Source organism: Myotis brandtii, unplaced genomic scaffold (genome assembly GCF_000412655.1).
Source record: "Myotis brandtii unplaced genomic scaffold, ASM41265v1 scaffold520, whole genome shotgun sequence".
Classification (NCBI taxonomy): Eukaryota; Metazoa; Chordata; class Mammalia; order Chiroptera; family Vespertilionidae; genus Myotis; species Myotis brandtii.
The window spans coordinates 3,990,122-3,998,318 of record NW_005369827.1 but is presented as its reverse complement, the minus strand read 5'-3'; the positions used below and the strand labels follow the sequence as shown (position 1 = coordinate 3,998,318).

The 8,197-nt window shown below is 40.9% G+C and overlaps 1 long non-coding RNA gene across 1 annotated transcript in view; it reads right to left on the bottom strand.

Annotated features, from left to right (window-relative positions):
* The window catches only part of LOC106728017, a 17,928-nt gene extending 10,865 nt beyond the window's left edge, over window positions 1-7,063 (bottom strand). The window contains exons 1-2 of the long non-coding RNA XR_001364248.1: window positions 7,054-7,063; window positions 5,561-5,563 (exon numbers count right to left, since the gene is read on the bottom strand). This is a non-coding gene — a long non-coding RNA (uncharacterized LOC106728017). The remainder of the gene's footprint in view (window positions 1-5,560; window positions 5,564-7,053) is intronic.
* Window positions 7,064-8,197: the final 1,134 nt, after the last annotated feature.

Genomic DNA, 8,197 nt, shown 5'->3' with positions numbered 1-8,197 from the left:
TTTTTTTATTCTGGGCCAGCTTTAGCTCTGAGGCTTGGCTCCAGCTCTTAGGCCTGGGCTGCTGAAAGCAGGTATCTGGTTTGTTTGGGTTCTATAATCGAAACACTGTTTCAACTCCAGCTCTGAGATCCTGGCTGGCTGAAAGCAGGTTTCTGGGGTTTTGTTTAGCTTCTATATTTGTAACAATGTTTCAAACTGCAAGCTCAGAGGCCGGCAAGGCAGGCGGGGAACACTGGCTTTCTCCGTCACTGAAGCAAGCAAGCCTCATGTTCGCTTCAAGCTGCCTGGCTGCCGGCTGCCATCTTTGCTGGCAGTTAATTTGCATATCGCCCTGATTAGCCAATGGGAAGGGTAGCGGTGGTACGGCTAATTACCATGTTTCTCTTTTATTAGATAGGATAGAGGCCTGGTGCACGGGTGGGGTCCGGCTGGTTGGCCCTGAAGGGTGTCCCAGATCAGGGTGGGGATTCCCTTGGGACGTGGGGCGGTCTGGGTGAGGGGCTGGCAATGCCCCCATGGAGTGAGAGTCCCTGCTGGGGGGGTGTGGCCAGCCTGGGTGAGGGGCTGAGGGCTGTTTTCAGGCTGACCACACCCCCTTCAGGGTGTGGGTCCCCACTAGGGTGCCTGGCCAGCCTGGGTGAGGAGCTGAGGGCTTTTTTCAGGCTGCCCACAGCCCCTTCAGGGTGGGGGTCCCCACTGGGGTGCCTGGCCTGCCTGGGTGAGGGGCTGAGGGCTGTTTGCAGGCTGGCCATGGCCCTGGGCAACCCAGGCTCCCAGACCCTCCTTGAGCGGAGGCCACAGCAGCTGGAAGCAGGTATCTGGGATTTATTTATCTTCTATAATTGAAACTTTGTAGCCTTGAGCAGAGCCCACAGCCCACCAGGCATGCAGGAAGCCTGGCTTTCTCCATCGCCAGGGGCAACCCAAGCCTCCTGTTTGCTCCAGCTCCGTGGCCACCACCATCTTGGTTGGGTTTATTTGCATACTCGCTCCTGATTGGCTGGTGGGCATGGCTGGTGGGCGTGGGTGGGAGTATAGTGGAGGGACAGTCAATTTGCATGTTTCTCTTTTATTAGATAAGATTATAGTGGTCCAGGTAGTGGATGAATTAGAATAAAGAGGTAGAAAGTTGAGAATGGGTTAGAATCTGGATATAGTCAGAAGGAAAAGACAGACAAGGCTTATGGATGGATTAGATAAAAGGTGGAAAGTGGAAAGAAATATAAGATGAATCCAAGAGGCTTGGCTGGAACAATAAGAAAACTAAAGGTACTGAGAAGAGAATCCAAAAAGCACAACATCATTTTTTCCCCACAAACATCTTACTTATCACAAGATTTTTCATAAAATTTAAATTAGAATTGGAAAATGAATGTCTATACGACATATCATTTATTTATTATCTTTATTAATAATAATGAGAAGAGAAAACAAAACTTTTTTTTTCCTGAAAAGAGCAAAACTTTCTCTCTAAAACAAAGGTATGAGTAGCAGGGTTAGTCTCTGAGAATGGGTCTCCATACTTGGTCCACATGGAATGTTTCAGTAAATTCTAGCGCAGAGAGCATTTTTATCTTAATTCCTGTGTTATAACCTGGAGGGATCCCAATATTCTTAGAAAGTCATGGGTGCATCATGGTAATAATGGGTGTGAATGTTATTTGAGGTTTTGAAGCTCCTGTCAGCCTAGTGCTATAAAGACAATAAGTGAGAAAGGGCTGACAGAACCAGTGAATGTGAGGGCATCTCAAGTTGGTAACATAGCTGATAACTGTTACCAGAGTGGGATTGGGTGGAGCAAACTACACTCATTTTATGAGAGAAGCAATTGACACTAATATTTTTAAACTAATAAAATATCAATATTAAAATATATTCAGAATCTTCATTTTTACCAGTGCTTCATACCTACAGATGGGATTTAAAAACACACACACACACACACACAGGGACAATCATAAAGCAAATCCAAAAATTAGATTAAAAAAAATTGAATGTGAGCCTGGTAGACATACAAGGCTGGCTTCTCTGTCAATGTCCTATTTGATGTCCTCAACTCTGAATTAATTTCCCTTTTGTATGACTACTTTATTGTCTTTTTTGGGATCCACCTTAAAAGTGACTTCCCATTTCAATCTTACAACCAAAATCTCATTCTACCCACTACTGTACACTGTGACTCTTCAAATCTGCCTTAATTTTGACAGTTCTTGTGGTGCGGCATATTTATTTCAGGTGTCTGTCTTAATAGAGTTTTCAAAGTGAGCTTCTTTTACAGCAATGGTTTCACCAACAGACCAACTGTTACTGACATCTCGGCCTTCGGAAACCTGTTTTGGGAGTGTTCTTTCACTCTTGCACTAGAGAAGAGAAATAATTTGGAAGCATTGTTAGCACCCTCCTGGATCCATTTGTCCTACATGCACTTCATAGAAACAGATTTTAAATGACTGTTGCAAATCACCAACATTTTTCAGTAAATGTAAACATTCATTTTTTTTTTCTGAGTTGGAAACATTTCAAAGAATTCAGAGTTTGTGTATATAACAGATGGTTCAATTTGGTCTACAGAGTTCAGTGTATCTAGGGGTAATTGGTCTTGAAAAGCAAGGTAATAGGACTGAATTGCAACTGAGTATTACACATAAATAAAACATACCTGTAAAACTGTTCAAAGCGGTACTTAATTGTTCCACCTGGACTAGCACACAACAGTTGAAAGTGTTCTGATAGCACCATTTGTCTCCTAACTCACTTAACATTGGCTTTTTGCAGCTTCAGATCATATTTGTGCAAACGCAACCAAGGTTCAGAACTAACACAATTTTCCACAACTTTCTAGTGAACAAATGAAAGAAGGCAACTCATAGCTAGACAGTTTAAAGATACAGAAAGTCAATTAGCTGCATCATCTTATTGCTACCTTCATTATAAGAAATAGCAATGAGAGATTGCTTTATGCTTATATAGTTCCTTTTATTGTTTTTGGTACTCTCATACCAGCGGATATACAATTTACAGCTTCAAATGGTGGATTTTTGTCAAAGGTTAAAACAGACTAATACCAATAGAATCACATAGTCAAGATACTCAGGATCAATGAATAACTAAAAATTTTATGAGGATTTTAGTTGCTTTTTGAGTGCATTATTGAATCTGAAACTTGTAATAGTCCTGTGAGATAGGCTAGATCTTGCCTGCTGTTAATAGATGGACAGTTAAATCTCAGAGATGTCATCTACCTAATGTCACCCAGTGCCCGATGGCAGATCAAACTTTAAACTTCATAGATTTTTATTCCAAATACAATGTTCTCAGTCCAGACCTCACTGACTTCTCAAAATAAAAAAAAATAGTAATAATTTCAAATGGTAAGATAAAATCCTCTTTCTTTTCTCAGTAGTTCAAGAGACTTTTGTGGTTTAACCAGTCTAGGAAGTACAATGAAACATTAATGAACGAACTATGAGAGAAGTATTAGAAATAGTGAAAATGGTGAAAACATTATGAAGTGATCTTTAGAAGAAAGTTGAGTGCAAATTCTAAAAGTATTATGCTACATTTGTCAGATCAGTTATTTCAATTCATATGTAGGAGATTAACTTCACTCACTTCCAGGTTCACAACCACAACTCATGATCAATTATCAGCCAAGTGGGAGCCTTTGATCCTTCGATGGAAAGTGTGTCTATTGTTCTCAAAAAAGGCTGTGTGAGAACAGTGTGCAGTGAAACAGGCAGCAGCCAGAGATTCAACTGGGCCTGGGTTCCTTCCAATCCTGTCTCCTCTACTTAGCAACTTAGTAAACTTGACCCAATCATTACTTAAACAATATTGCCTCTCACTTTTCTCAACTATAAATCAAAAATAATAGTACCCACCTAAAACAATTGCTTTGAATACAAAGATGATATGTGTAAAGGTTAAGAACAATGTCTAGCACAGAACAAGCAATTATAGTTGCAGTTGTTGACTTTGTATGCAAAATAGAAATATCAGACTGTAGTAGGGCAGCTGGCATAATCAGGTTTTAAGGGTGTCACGATTTGTTTTTAAAAAGAAAGGAAAGGAAAGAGATGCAGATGTGGAGAGTACAGGCTGTAGATAATAATAGTAATGAATGAATGAATGAGGCAACACCTTGACCCTGAGACCTTTAAAGGCAGAGAGAAAAAAATAACACGAGAAAGCAGAATTCTTGCCTGGAAGGCATATAAAAAATTAAAAGTTAATTTAAGGGATATATACCTTCCTTGCCCTTTTAGAGACCATTTTATGGGAGGAATTCTTAATGATAAAATGTAGACGGCACATGTATCTGCATAAGCACACATGCATACAGGTTGCCTGGTTAATGTTCACACTACCTGCACAGCTTTCTCAAGAACCTGTTCCTGCCTACAACTTCTCTTCTCAACTTCTAGCTATTCTGTTTATTTTTATCATTAACTACCTACATAGTAAAAACAATGACATCAGATTAATGTAAAAGATTAATCCAAGAATCAAATTGTAAAGTATTACCAAGTTATTTTTTAAATGTGAAGTTCTAAATTAATTATATCTATTACAGAACTATCTCCAGAAATTGAAATTGTCTTCTTCTTTTAATATCAGCCTCTGGTACAGATGATGGCTAAAAAAAGAATCGCAAAATACTGCACTTTTTAAAAATGCACTTGATAATTCATGTGAAGGATATGAATCAAGGTCAGTGCTACCTATTCATTTGTAAGCACTACAGTTTCAATAAATTATCGCTGCTATTCAAAAGATGATTTTTATCATTGGAAAAGCTACCATTGGATCATTATAAGAAAATCAAGTCTTTATTCAGGTGAAATGCAACTTTGTTCAGTTACAAAGACCCATAAAACAGTTTTTCAAATAAAGTATATTCTCATTCCATACACAGTGAAGTACAATTAAGTTTAGTCCCTCATCCACAGCATCTACATTTAAAAGCTCAACTCTGAATGAGACTTCTCTTTCTCATTCTTCTCCACTTCATCCCTCCTCCTTCTAGATTTTGACCTCTGGGTTTTGGAACCATGCAAGATATATTGAGATCTTTTATCTAATGTCATATTTTGCAATTCATTTGTTTTCTGTTCCCATCTAGTTAAAATAGATTAGTACTTATAGATATTAAGTTACAAAGTCCAGGTCAGTGCACTAAGATATTTCAAATCAAAGCAGGCAGCTAAATCTTTATTTTCTATATATATATAAAAGCCTAAGCAAACCATTGCAACAGAAAGACTGGAAAGATCAGTCGCTATGACATGCACTGACCACCAGAGGGGCAGATGCTCAACACAGGAGCTGCCTCCAGCCTGCAGGCCCTGATCACCGATGGGTCCTGCAGGCCAACCTCCTGGTCCCTCCCCCCACCCGGGCCCCCAGACTGGGATGGGGAACCAGGGGTGGGTGGCAGCAGACACAGCCCCTTTCCCAGGGGTGCCGATGGCCGGCTCCCTCTTCGGGGACGGCAGCCAACCTCCTGGTCCCCCTCTGTTCCTCCCCCTGGCTGGCTGGCCCTGATTGCCCCTTCCCCCACCCGCTGTGGTGGCAGTTGCCCCCCCAACCCCTGGCCAGCAGGCCCCAATTACCTGATTGGAGCTGGGCCCCAGGCTGGAACATGGAACTGGGAGTGGGTGGTGGCAGACTAGGGTGGTGAGGGAAGGAGAAGGGGGGAGGGGGAAAACTGATTGGCCCTTATTGCTGGCCAGGCCTAGGGATCCCAGCGATGCATGAATTTTGTGTGCCAGGCCTCTAGTATTTAAATAATTATTTAAAGATTGCATCACAGGCATCTTGAGAGTTTATTTAGTTTATCTTTTGCATCTTAGGCAAAATTATTGTAGTAGTTAAGCAAATATTCAAGTTTTACATAGAATTTAATAAAATCTTCACATCTGCACATCAGCTTCAACATAACTTATGAATATAGTTTTATCCTTCATATATGATATTTCTGAAATTTTATTTCCTAAAAACTTTCATCAAACAAATGACAGTATGAAATATCTTTTTTAATTTAACTGGATACAAAGACTATGGCATTTTGTTGAATTTATTTCTTTAATGTGGATGAAGATAACATCTGTGCATGCTGACACATTTTTTGAGTAGTCAGTCTAATCAACACCTTTTAAAATTAAAATAAAATTTAGTCATCAAATAAAATAAAATCTAAATTGCCTAGAAAACTCTGGACTTACAGGTGACTAGCCAACAGGTCATATACAAATTTCATATTCAGCTTTTTAAAGTTGTAAATTGAAGAAAACTAATTCAAATTACTTGAGGAAAATCTGTTACTCTGTTTATGTCAAAAGTTGTGAGCAAGACAACTTAATAGAAATTGGATGCATTGCTATATTGCTGCAAGCTACTTTAGTTACAAAGCTGAACAGATATTTAATTATAAGTTCTAATATGAATATTCTCATGACACAAGGAAATTATAACTTAAAAAATTCAGGCATAGTAAGGAAATAAGGGATAATAGGAAACAAAAGCAAGGATTCTTCAAAAATATGACTATTTACCTTATAATTAACAAAAATATAGATCTAATCAAATATTTTATATGAAGGTATTAAATGTTTGTTAAGTCACTAAACAGTATATCCTTTGGGAAGATAATGAACAAATTTATTAACATTTCTATGTTATAGCCTCTATGGATATAATAGTGTTCCACATGATGTAAGCTGGCCTCAGTGATGAGCTGCAATTCTCCTGCTAGAGCTAAAGAGAGGAGAGCACTGTTAGATGACACAGGAGGAGGGTATACAAGCTGCTCAGGAAGGAAGCTGCTTCTTCGGCAGCTAAAGGGGAGCCCAGTCAAGCCCTTGTGACTGCCCCAGATAGCTGCTCACTCTCCAGAACCAAGCACTACTGCCCAATGGAAGCACTGAGGAGAAACAAAAATTTTATTAGTTCTGATTCTTTTTCAAAAAACAAATTGTTATTCATGATCATTAATGGGTAACATTAAAATTTAGTGTATTGCGGAGAGACCAAGATGGCGGCATAGGTAAACACCGGAGACTGCTGCCGCAAACAACCACTTCAAAAATACAACTAAAAGACGGAACGGACATCACCCAGAACCACAGGAAGGCTGGCTGAGGAGAGACTCTTCAACTAGAAGGAAAAACAACAGCACAACGAGGCTCAGAGGAGGCGCAGTGTGGAAAAAACTCAGGTGCGGAGGTGCGCGCGCAAAGCGGGCTGGTGGCTGAGAGCGCGGTTGTCGTTTTCGGTCAGGGGGGAGTCTCAGACTCTGAGCTCCAGATACGGGCGAATCGCTGGGGACTCGGACCCAAACGGGAGAAGCGGGAGTGTCTGGCATCAGTTGGAAGGCAGCTTTCCCTCCGAGGTTTGCAGCGGTTCCGGGGGTTCTGAGAAGCAGAGCCTCTGGGAACGGGACTGAGAGGGGCCATAACCGCTCCCTCCGCCCGCCCGCCCTGTTGAGCCCGCCCCGCCCAAGCCCTGCGCAGAGCCATTTGCCAGATCGCCTCAGGCAAAGGCTAGATTAGCACCTCCCCAGAGGACAGAAGTTTTCCGCGGCAGACACAGCTGATTCACACAGCCAGTCGGCCTGGTGGTCAAATCCCTCTAGTATTAACTACAACAATCAAGGCTCAACTAGAACAAGACTGCGCACAAAGACCACTAGGGGGTGCACCAAGAAAGCATAAAAAATGCGGAGACAAAAAAACATGACAGAAATGGAGGATATAGAGCTAAAAATCGCAATTTTGAGGGCTTGCAAAAATGTGCTAGAAGCTGTCAATAAACTTGAGGAGAGAGTCACGAAAACTAATGAGACCCTCGATGCTATGATAAAGAACCAACTAGAAATTAAGCATACACGGACTGAAATAAAGAATATTATACAGACACCCAATAGCAGACCAGAGGAGCGCAAGAATCAAGTCAAAGATTTGAAATGCGAAGAAGCAAAAAACACCCAACCGGAAAAGCAAAATGAAAAAAGAATCCGAAAATACGAAGATAGTGTAAGGAGCCTCTGGGACAGCTTCAAGCGTACCAACATCAGAATAATAGGGGTGCCAGAAGATGAGAGACAGCAAGATATTGAAAACCTATTTGAAGAAATAATGGCAGAAAACTTCCCCCACCTGGTGAAAGAAATGGACTTACAGGTCCAAGAAGCGCAGAG